A 13114-nucleotide genomic window follows, 5' to 3' on the forward strand; every position below is an offset into this window, starting at 1 on the left:
ATTTCATGCCATTATTACTTTCGTTTTAGTAAGATATATATGCATATGATACATGAAAAACTTTGAGAAAAATAAAATGAATCAAGTTTATGACATTCAATTGACCACTGAATTGTACTATTTGAATATAACGAATGCATAATGCATCATGTTAAACATTTCTCATAATTGTATTTGATCATGCTTAGTTCAATAATTCAGTACTGTATTGATGTGTATCTTACACTACAACAGCAGACATTGAACAGATTAAGTATATCTACAAGTATTAAAATTAACAATAACCTCATTTGTTATCTTATATTGTTAGACTTATAATCTAAAATTGAATTTGATAAAATGGGGTTTTGATATTGGAGGTTGAAAAGAAATGTCAGTGATGGATATAGAGCAGTTGAGTGTTATTTACGCTCATCCTAGCTTTTTAACATCAGACTCGAATGCTATAAGGAGTCTGGGACCACTTAGTTATTGCTTGGCATAGATGGTGCCATCTTTTGTCCAGAATAAGACAATTTTATCTTCATGCATAAGTTTGTTCAGAGCATTTACTCTAGTTTGGCGCATTTTTGTGGGGGGTTCGACGATGCAATAATACTATTCTGCAGAGGTTACTTCGCACCATAGACAGATTGTTTATTGAAATGGTGAACGAACTTTTGCCCTTCCGATCCCTAGGGGCTCCCAAAATATGACAGTTAGATACAACAGATGAGATTGTTATAGCTCTTCTCAAGAACAAGAGAAAGAACTGTGCAGGGATATACCGGCTGAGGTACCCCACAGAAGAGATAAACATCTATAGCAGATAATGGAAGCCAGAAATGAAGACACAAAGAAATTCCGCAATCTTGTGAGTAAGTCCCAAAACACATCTTCGAATACACTCACTAGGCTCAAAGTGGGGGATCGCCAGTACCTCAGTCGAACTGGAATTAATCAAGGTTGGAAAGACTATTTCGATGACCTCGGTCCTTAGTTCATTTGCATCTACAGACCCACTAGGATCTTTCGCAAGCAGAGTATGATATCATTAAATCCCTTTGCCAAACTGAGAGTCCCGACGAGATGATCATTTCATGACACGTGTCTGAGACTCTCTTAAGCCTGAATAGCAAAGTTGACGTTTTTCAAATAACGGCCGAACATCTTAAATACGGAGGCATCAGAGTAACGGAAGTTTTGGCTACACTCTTCAATTTATTAATACATGATGGCAAAGTTCCAGACTGTCTCAAGTTAACACCTATACATGAGAAGAAAGGTCTGAAAAAAATTTTAAAAAAATTACAGAAGTTCAAAATATGTTTTCAAGATGGCGGCTGCTGCGGCCACTTGGATTTCGGATCAACTCGAAAAATAACACTTTGTCGGGACCATGTCAGGATCATTTAATGCAAGTTTCAGCTAAATCGCACTGGTAGAACTTGACAAGAAGTTCAAAATGTGAAAAGTTAACGCACGGCGGATAACGACGGATGAAACATGACGACTATAGGTCATCCTGACAGATGACCTAAAAATCTAAAAATAAATTGCATATTATATTATGTACAACACAGTCTAGATAACCATAAACAAGAGGCCCAAAGGGCCTTAACATATAGGAAATTAATTAGATATAGTGTCATGGTAGCCATCTTCGATTTGGGATCAACCAAAGATGTAACAATACTTTGTCGGGACCATGTCAGGATTATTTCATGCAAGTTTCAGCCAAATCGCACCAGTAGAACTTGAGAAGAAGTTCAAAATGTGTTTTCAATGTGGTGGCTGTTGCGGCCATCTTGAATTTCGAATCGACCCGAAAAATAACAACACTTTGTCGGGACCATGTCAGGATCATTTCATGCAAGTTTCAGCCAAATCGCATCGGTAGAACTTGAGAAGAAGTTCAAAATATGTTTTCAAGATGGAGGCTGTGGCGGCCATCTTGGATTTCAGATCGACCCGAAAAATAACAACACTTCGTCGGGACCATGTCAGGATCATTTAATGCAAGTTTCAGCCAAATCGCACCAGTAGAACTTGAGAAGAAGTTCAAAATATGTTTTCAAGATGGCGGCTGTGGCGGCCATCTTGGATTTTGGATCGACCAGAAAAATAACAACACTTTGTCAGGACCATGTCAGGATCATTTCATGCAAGTTTCAGCCAAATCGCACTGGTAGAACTTGAGAAGAAGTTCAAAATGTGTTTTCAAGATGGCGGCTGTGGCGGCCATCTTGAATTTCGAATCGACCCGAAATATAACAACACTTTGTCGGGACCATGTCAGGATCATTTAATGCAAGTTTCAGCCAAATAGCACCGGTAGAACTTGAGTAGAAGTGCAAAATGTGTTTTCAAGATGGCGGCTGTGGCGGCCATCTTGGATTTTGGATCAACCCGAAAAATAACAACACTTTGTCAGGACCATGTCAGGATCATTTCATGCAAGTTTCAGCCAAATCGCACCGGTAGAACTTGAGAAGAAGTTCAAAATGTGTTTTCAAGATGACGGCTGTGGCGGCCATCTTGGATTTCAAATCGACCCGAAAAATAACAAAACTTTGTCGGGACCATATCAGGATTATTTCATGCAAGTTTCAGCCAAATCACACCAGTAGAACTTGAGTAGAAGTTCAAAATATGTTTTCAAGATGGCGGCTGTGGCGGCCATCTTGGATTTCAGATCGACCCGAAAAATAACAACACTTTGTCGGGACCATGTCAGGATCATTTCATGCAAGTTTCAGCCAAATCGCACAGGTAGAATTTGAGAAGTTCAAAATATGTTTTCAAGATGGCGGCTGTGGCGGCCATCTTGGATTTCAGATCGACCCGCAAAAATAACAACACTTTGTCGGGACCATGTCAGGATCATTTCATGCAAGTTTCAGCTAAATCGCACCGGTAGAACTTGAGAAGAAGTTCAAAATGTGTTTTCAAGATGGCGGCTGTGGCGGCCATCTTGGATTTCGGATCGACCCGAAAAATAACAACACTTTGTCGGGACCATATCAGGATTATTTCATGCAAGTTTCAGCCAAATCGCACCAGTAGAACTTGAGAAGAAGTGCAAAATGAGTTTTCAAGATGGCGGCTGTGGCGGCCATCTTGGATTTCGAATCGACCCGAAAAATAACAACTCTTTGTCGGGACCATGTCAGGATCATTTCATGCAAGTATCAGCCAAATCGCACCGGTAGAACTTGAGAAGAAGTTCAAAATATGTTTTCAAGATGGCGGCTGTGGCGGCCATCTTGGATTTCAGATCGACCCGAAAAATAACAACACTTCGTCGGGACCATGTCAGGATCATTTAATGCAATTTTCAGCCAAATCGCACCAGTAGAACTTGAGAAGAAGTTCAAAATATGTTTTCAAGATGGCGGCTGTGGCGGCCATCTTGGATTTTGGATCGACCAGAAAAATAACAACACTTTGTCAGGACCATGTCAGGATCATTTCATGCAAGTTTCAGCCAAATCGCACTGGTAGAACTTGAGAAGAAGTTCAAAATGTGTTTTCAAGATGGCGGCTGTGGCGGCCATCTTGAATTTCGAATCGACCCGAAATATAACAACACTTTGTCGGGACCATGTCAGGATCATTTAATGCAAGTTTCAGCCAAATAGCACCGGTAGAACTTGAGTAGAAGTGCAAAATGTGTTTTCAAGATGGCGGCTGTGGCGGCCATCTTGGATTTTGGATCAACCCGAAAAATAACAACACTTTGTCAGGACCATGTCAGGATCATTTCATGCAAGTTTCAGCCAAATCGCACCGGTAGAACTTTAGAAGAAGTTCAAAATGTGTTTTCAAGATGACGGCTGTGGCGGCCATCTTGGATTTCAAATCGACCCGAAAAATAACAAAACTTTGTCGGGACCATATCAGGATTATTTCATGCAAGTTTCAGCCAAATCACACCAGTAGAACTTGAGTAGAAGTTCAAAATATGTTTTCAAGATGGCGGCTGTGGCGGCCATCTTGGATTTCAGATCGACCCGAAAAATAACAACACTTTGTCGGGACCATGTCAGGATCATTTCATGCAAGTTTCAGCCAAATCGCACAGGTAGAATTTGAGAAGTTCAAAATATGTTTTCAAGATGGCGGCTGTGGCGGCCATCTTGGATTTTGGATCGACCCGCAAAAATAACAACACTTTGTCGGGACCATGTCAAGATCATTTCATGCAAGTTTCAGCCAAATCGCACCGGTAGAACTTGAGTAGAAGTGCAAAGTGTGTTTTCAAGATGGCGGCTGTGGTGGCCATCTTGGATTTCAGATCGACCCGAAAAATAACAACAATTTGTCAGGACCATGTCAGGATCATTTCATGCAAGTTTCAGCTAAATCGCACCGGTAGAACTTGAGAAGAAGTTCAAAATGTGTTTTCAAGATGGCGGCTGTGGCGGCCATCTTGGATTTCGGATCGACCCGAAAAATAACAACACTTTGTCGGGACCATATCAGGATTATTTCATGCAAGTTTCAGCCAAATCGCACCAGTAGAACTTGAGAAGAAGTGCAAAATGAGTTTTCAAGATGGCGGCTGTGGCGGCCATCTTGGATTTCGAATCGACCCGAAAAATAACAACTCTTTGTCGGGACCATGTCAGGATCATTTCATGCAAGTATCAGCCAAATCGCACCGGTAGAACTTGAGAAGAAGTTCAAAATATGTTTTCAAGATGGCGGCTGTGGCGGCCATCTTGGATTTCAGATCGACCCGAAAAATAACAACACTTTGTCGGGACCATGTCAGGATCATTTAATGCAAGTTTCAGCCAAATCGCACCGGTAGAACTTGAGAAGAAGTTCAAAATATGTTTTCAAGATGGCGGCTGTGGCGGCCATCTTGGATTTCAGATCGACCCGAAAAATAACAACACTTTGTCGGGACCATGTCAGGATCATTTCATGCAAGTTTCAGCCAAATCGCACCGGTAGAATTTGAGAAGAAGTTCAAAATATGTTTTCAAGATGGCGGCTGTGGCGGCCATCTTGGATTTCAGATCGACCCGCAAAAATAACAACACTTTGTCGGGACCATGTCAGGATCATTTCATGCAAGTTTCAGCCAAATCGCACCGGTAGAACTTGAGAAGAAGTTCAAAATATGTTTTCAAGATGGCGGCTGTGGCGGCCATCTTGGATTTCAGATCGACCCGAAAAATAACAACACTTTGTCGGGACCATGTCAGGATCATTTAATGCAAGTTTCAGCCAAATCGCACCAGTAGAACTTGAGAAGAAGTTCAAATATGTTTTTAAGATGGCGGCTGTGGCGGCCATCTTGGATTTTGGATCAACCCGAAATATAACAACACTTTGTCAGGACCATGTCAGGATCATTTCATGCAATTTTCAGCCAAATCGCACCTTTGTCAGTAGTGATGGATAGTGACTTTTTTATACACAAAATTTTTGTCACCATTATTTTTCCGTATTTTTTGAACGTAGAAAACAACAAGGTTTTATACCAGACATCATATAAGACTATTACGAAAATACTCGTTGTACGAGACTTTTTTACTAATAATATTAAATCTGGTACTTCCCCTGGTTAAAAAAAGCATTGGCAACTTATGTCAAATAATATAGATTTTATTGGAAACTCCTGTTTATTTACTATTTACCATAGTATAATTAGTTATGTACATTGTATTTTGAATATTTGTGTAAACTCACGAATATCAAATTGTATAAAATTATGTAATATTGTGGAATGCTCTTTAATGATCGTGGTACCCATATTATTTTGCATTGTGAAAAAAACAGTGATTTACAAGGGTTTAGATTAGGAAATGCATTTTTTTGTGTATAGACTTGTTAATTTTTGTAAATATCAATTTGATGTTTTGTTGATTGTTTTCGTGTTAAATGTCACTTGTTATGTATCTTCAATTTTGAAGGAAATAAATTGTGATTTCTTATATGTGTAATGCTAGCCTATTATATACATGTGTAAAAGTGAATTCTCACGTATTAGATATTTAAATTTGTTAATTGGTACTGTTTACATCAAGACATGTATCGTAGTTTGTATGCACGTAAATAAACATAAAATGATTTGAAATTATTTTCACTAAAAAAGTAAATCATATATAAACTTAAACAACAAGTTGTGTTTTTTATGATTTTTAATGTCTGTGCGTTTAAAAATACTTAAATACTTGGGTGCAAAGTTATCAGGTGCAGGTCTGGTATTTTTATTGCAAATATCTCCATGTGGTAAAACTTCAGAATTTGCATAATGTAATTCTTCATATTTTCAGTGGAATTAGACGAAGGAGAACTAAGCAATCAAATCCTAATATCATTATATTATATCAATAAGTTATCAAACACTGTAAATAAGATTTATATATCACGTGAACGATGGGATTCCACGTATTTGCAATCACTTTATCAAATAACTTGAAGTATAAGTTATTATGATATATATACGTGATCAAATCTCCAATTTAATATCCTGCCAAATATGACGACAAACTTGTGCATTTCTTTACTGAGGATATGTTTCTGGTATATATTTTGATATATTATTCTGGTAATATTATATATTCTGGTATATAATATAATTAATTGATGATTAAATAAATCATCTCTTAGAATTAAAATTATGATATTATGTTGAAATGACAACGAGTGAGATTGACGTGTAAAGATTATCTCCCCTGTGATCGAAAGCCGACGTGACATTTGAATTCATTGATTAATACAATGTTATGCATAATTTTTGTATGTTTATCTGAGTTTTGAGTGTTTTTGGGTATTTTTTGGGTGTTTTTGGGTAAATCGTTCAGCCGCTCTAGACGGTCACACCTGTTTTAGAGCGCCTCTACACATCAAGGACAATCATGTAATGTAAGTCGAATATTTTCTTTTGACATCTAAAAGAGTTTATTGTACGTATATCTAGCTATATTATGTAATCTGTATCTCTAATATAGAAGCTAATAATTGCGTATTTTGTATCAAAATAGACGATCGTTCTTATGTAATACATTTCGTTATTTGATTAAAGTAAATTATCTTTTGGTGATATCGTACGCTACATCAAGGGTATGTATTTATCAAAACAGTTATATTTATAATTTACAGATGCATTGTACGTATCCGTAAGGAACTTAGCTGAAATGATACCACGAATGCCACACTTTCCGACTTTGTGCCACACATAGGTATATCTCTGTATTTTATTAGGTACCTGTAGTAATATTTACTATTATGTTTTAATGTTAATGTAAGGGATAAGCTGTAAAGTTTGATTTTAACTGTGATACTATCTGCAACTTTTTGTCAAAGTATTTATTGTTTGTATTTGTTCGTTTTGTAGAGTCTCTACGTTGTTTGTAACCGAATAAATGGAAAATTGGAACTACCACAGAATAGCTTGCCTTAATTAATGGCAACGTTAAAACCATCTCCTACACCTCATTTTATACACAAAGAAGGAAAGTGTTGAAACATATAGCACGTGCGTTCGTACTGAATATATGATGGAATTGTAACCTTAAAAAGAATGCATCATTTCACTTAGTTTCTAATGTTTGTTTATTTAATTTACGTCTTATTAACAGCTATGATCATGTAAGGACGGCCTCCCATGTATGCAGTGTGTTGCATGTATGTTGTGCGAGGTGCATGTTTTGGAAGACTGCGGTATTCATGTTGTGTCTTCTTGTAAAGTGGAACTGTTGCCCTTTTTATAGTGCTATTTTATATATGCTGAGCGCCAAGCAGGAGCAGCTCCGCCAGGGGCAGAACCCAGAGCCTTCCTCACAGGGGCGAGCGCTCAAATGAAGGCCAAACGTGAGGTGGTGTCAAGGGAGACGTTAGGAAAATAAAGTAATTTAGGAAGAAAGAAAAGACAAGATCCTAGATTTAGTCGCCTCTTACGATCATGCAATAGGGGCAGCAGGTACAATTCTAACGCCCTACCTGCAGGGCCGAAAGTTTCTAATGTATGCAAATGCACTAATGTTATTCGCGAAGCAGTCAGTGCACTTACTAGCAAACATATCTTAGGTGGTAGGTGTGTTGACAAAATCCACAACTTGATCAAACTTAACGAAGTTGTAAATGTTTTTGTTAAAGATATACGCAGTCTCCTAAGGCACGCACCTCGCACAGCATGCACGCAACACATCGCATACATGGGAGGCCGTCCTTACATGACCATAGTTGTTGATAGGACGTTAATTAATCAAACAAACAAACAAACAAAATTGTTAAAGATCTATCAAAGTTTGATACCGATCAAAACCGATGGCAGATTCCAAATCTGTTATCTGTGGTATATTGGACTTAACAAGTGTATTTTGGCAGGTTCCCATTGGTGAACATTCAAGTACATGATTGCTTTCAATAAACACGTACCAAATCTTTTCCAATTTAAGAGTTTACCATTTTGCCTTATCAATATACATGCCACTTTCCAGATGCTGATGACAAATGTTTTACGCGACATCAACTAGAGGATTGCCCTTATCTATATTGATAACATTGAAGTATTTTAAAAATCATTCGAAAAACATTTAACTCTTTTGGACTTAGTATTTCAAAAATTTAGACAAGCAACCTACATATACTAAGTGCCATTGTGCTTTCAAGGAAGTAACATATCTTGGACACATTATTTATTTCTTTAGTTCAAGTTGACCAAAGCAAAATGATAACTTTATTGGTCACAGGAACAAGAATCTGCTTTCAAATAACTAAAACACAGACTGACATATGGTCGACGTGCTCTTAGGGTTGCAGCGAAGCGCTGGCACATCAATCATAAGGAAGGTTAAGCTCTTATAGAAGTCATCAAAACCTTCAAAGCCTACCTCACCAACAGGGATAATATAACAAAACGCTTTTTGGAGAAAAACAGAGATGCTGATGTGCAATGTTTATAGAGCATTGGAAAATCAGGATTGTACACAAGCCAGACACGAATTACCAAGTTGCAAATGCTTTGTCCAAACAGCAGTATACCCACACAGCAAACGACACCTCAGAGACAGAAGATCTCCCCATCATTTTCCAGATGGCATATGAAACTAACCATTACGTCCGACCTACAGAGATACAAACAAAGCTCCAGATAAGATAAGTAAGTGCGTAATTACGCATTAAAAATACATAAAAACGCATTGAAAATAAATTAAATGCGTACAATTCCGCATGAGAAAAAGTAAATACGCATTGATTTCTGAAACGATGCGTAAATATTTCCGAGAACAGCTGGAACTGAAACCGAAAGTTGAATATGTCTACCATTCGAATTCTCGGGCTTTATCAATGACGCATGCCCTCTAAACATTCGACTGACGCTGATCTATAATCGTTCGATTAATCTCGGTGTTTTGAATTTAAACACGTGACAGACTCAATGTTTGACAAGTAGCCGCGTTAAAATGGAGGCATCAAAACCGGGACGCTATAGGACTAAAAAGAGCGAGAACGTCCCATCTATTCTAAAATTCTTCACAAGAAAAGACAATGAAGATATAAACTCTTTTGTCAATTCAATTGTATTGAAAATCATCGATGATGTCAGTGCTCAACCATCAAAACAGGTCCATGGGATTGGGTCAGTTTCAGAAAAAACGATCGAGTAGTGGAAAAAGAATTATCCGTGGTTAGTTGAATATATATAATATAATAGTGATATAAAGAACTGTAACCATTTTCAAATTGGTTTATAGGAAGAACTCTGATAGCATATTTCAGTTTATAAAATGAAAATAAACAATTGATTTTAGTTTCGTGCATATTTTTAATATTTTCAGACAATTTTTAAGAAGAAAGGAGATCGATTTAGAAACCAAATATATCTATATAACATTTCAAATTAACATAATGACCACCCAAGGGACAATGAGAAAACGTTTATAGACATCGTGATCTTTAAAATAGTCTTCAACTCTTCAGAAGCAGTTGGTATTTATACAGTTGTTATGACAGGTTTGACTATATTTGTTTTTATATAAAGAACACATTGATATCTAAATTCTTATTGTATTCCTACGGAGTTTTGTTTGTTCAGAATGTATAAACCGTAAATTGCACAAAGAAACTATAAATAAGATTTCTTTGCTGAATTAATAGTAAGTTAATGAGGTTATCGTGATTAGACATTGATCTCTAAATTCCTATTGTATTCCTACTGTGTATTGTCTGTTCGGAATGTATATCGAGTTACAAATCTTACCTGTAATGTAGGTAGATACACATGTAACCTAGTTCACTATACCTGTGTTTTAGTATCTATGTCATAGTATCTGCAATGTTGATTTAGAAAAGGGATTTTGTAAACACTTTTTAAAACTATTTTAATGATAACAAGAGGCTCACTGGCATTAACGGTAGTAGTGGCAAACAGTTAAGGCAATACAAAATAACTATTTTAATATAGAAGTTCAGGTTCTGATATATTTGATGAATTTTACATATGCATTTAGCGTTGTTGTGCTATTTGGGCGAGATGACTACATACACGAAAAGAATACTTACAGCTTTTTAAACTATTTCGTCCATTTTCACATTCAAGATTCTGATGGTAGTACTTTTATTAGCCATTTCCAAATCTGGACACGGCCTTTTGGATTTATTAAATTAACGTCATATTGACAGCCAGGGTCATGTAAGGACGTAATAGGTTTGTTGGTCGAGGAAAGCCGGAGTACCCGGAGAAAAACCAAAGACCAGGGATTTGTTTGATTATTTTAATGTCCTGTAGTGCGTGTGAAGTGCGAGGTGCGTGTTTTGGGAGACTGCGGTATCTTCGTGTTCTGTCTTCTTTTAATGCTGTTGCCCTTTTTATAGTGCTATATCACTGAAGCATGCCGCCGAAGACACCAAGCAGCACACCCAACACGGTCACATTACACTGACAACGGGCGAACCAGTCGTCCAACTCCCTGTTTGCTTATCGCTTAAGATGAGCAGAAACTACCACTTTGGTGTGTCTCGGCCAGAGGACAAAACCCAAAGCCTACCTTACAGCGGCGAAGGCTCAATTCAAGGCCAAACGTGAGGCGGTGCCAAGTGAGGCTTTAGGAAACATGAAGTCGGTTAGGAAGAAGATAATAAATAAGATCCTAAATTTAGTCGACTCTTACAATCGTGCAATAGGGGCAGCCGGTACAATTCTAACGCTCTACCTGCAGGGCCAGAGGACCAGCGATCAGTACCTGGCAACTTCCTCACATGGGATCCGAAACCTCATCCCAGAGGTGGAGAGCTTGTTGTATTTGGACATGATCTCATGATAATGGGATGTTGTCAGATCCTCTTATTAAACGTAGTGATAATAAGGATGATCTGTATTTTAATCAGAGTGACGAAGGGGTATCTATCTTTGAATAATAAATGGAATCACTAATGTTTGCCAATTAGATTGATTCACCAGCCTTAGTCTGGTGTATCTTAGACTGTGTAAAAAATGATCTGATCACGTTACCAAATAAAAGGATATTTATTTGCAGATAGCTCTATTCATCATGTATCGACAATGAAGTCGACAATGTACAATTATCTGGAATATGTTATTAAAGTCAATACAATCCTTTTATACACATGGTTTGGAATTCAAAATACAATTAATTTTTATGAAGCATGGTAAGTAATCAAATATTTGGCCTTAAATCGACGGAAGGTGTGTCAGTATAACAGTTAAAGATATGCAAAAGAAAAAGACACATACTTCCTGATTGTAGCGGGACGTGCTATCTTCGTATGAACGAAATCAATATGACAGTTGGAATGTCTCGAAATTGATAATTGGAATGTATTTTATTTGTATTACTGTATTTATGTGCCGTATTTTTCATGCTCACAAATCAAGATATTAAGCTTTTGATATGTTATTCGTCTCCAAAATTTACTAACATTTTGAAAATTACAGTATTTGCAGCGAAGCGAAATGAGAACCTGCGGTCAGACCATGAAGTGAAATTGTGGTCCACAATTTCATCTAATATTTTTACAGTGTTATTTGTAATTGTAAAGTGATTTCTGCAGGAAAAAAGTTTCCATCTAAACATACATAAGGTATAAAAAACAATAACTTTTCAGTACATAATTTCTGTATTATAACTAACGTTTTTAAGGCATTTGAAGCCATTTAAATGATTTCCACAGCTTTATTCATCAAACCTTATGCTTTTAAATAGATCAATGAAGAAAGATTAACATGCCAACATTTTTGCCCAGTTACGGCACATATCACTTTAAGGATTTCAACTAAATGTTTGATTTCATTAACGTATCCATACCAATGTAGTATGGAAATACAAACCTACCTGGTACACTGTGATGTGGCACGATAACCTGTTGTTAGCCCCAAAGCAGTTATCTAGAATTCCCGGGTTGATGTACTTTGATCTCCTAGCCACATTGATCTCCTCGTGACGATATAATATATGAGTGACAGTTTTCAATACCAAAACAGAATCACCAATTCATACTCTGTGTTATATCTCCAGTCTTACATACGTGTATACATAGAATATTCTTCTACGCGGTAACTAATGTAAATAGACGCCTAGTAACATAACATAAAACGATCAACCTGCTATATTTACTGGTTATTTAAATAATGGCGAACATGTATACAATGTCATAATATAAGTTATGTAGTACGTCAGTTTTGGTCGTGTTCACAAACCGTGACATTCAAATACCAATAACATATATTTAGTGTCTGTTACCTGTGTGTATTGTGTAATTAGTTATACATCCAGTGCAGAAAGGTACACAAAGGTACACAAAGGTACACAAGGTACACACAGGTACACAAAGGTACACATGTCTTTCGTAATCTTAATGCAGCTAAGCAATACACTCAATTCGAACTCATTCAATGCATTTTTTTACGTAACGTATACTCTTAAACCCCCTATAACATTCTATCGAAACACAGTCCAATATTTCAGATGGATCTGCCCGAGAAATTATGACCGGTCAACATCGCAATTTCTTATACATAATTATGACCTCACAACGCTTTAATATTCCGCACTACTCGGCAACTCCATCTAATGTAAAATAGCATAAAGGTCTAAAATGACATTCCTATGGAATCAATTCTCTATGTAGATGCTTTGCGGACAATCTTCATAAT

Source organism: Argopecten irradians, chromosome 13 (assembly GCF_041381155.1).
Source record: "Argopecten irradians isolate NY chromosome 13, Ai_NY, whole genome shotgun sequence".
NCBI classification, from domain to species: Eukaryota; Metazoa; Mollusca; class Bivalvia; order Pectinida; family Pectinidae; genus Argopecten; species Argopecten irradians.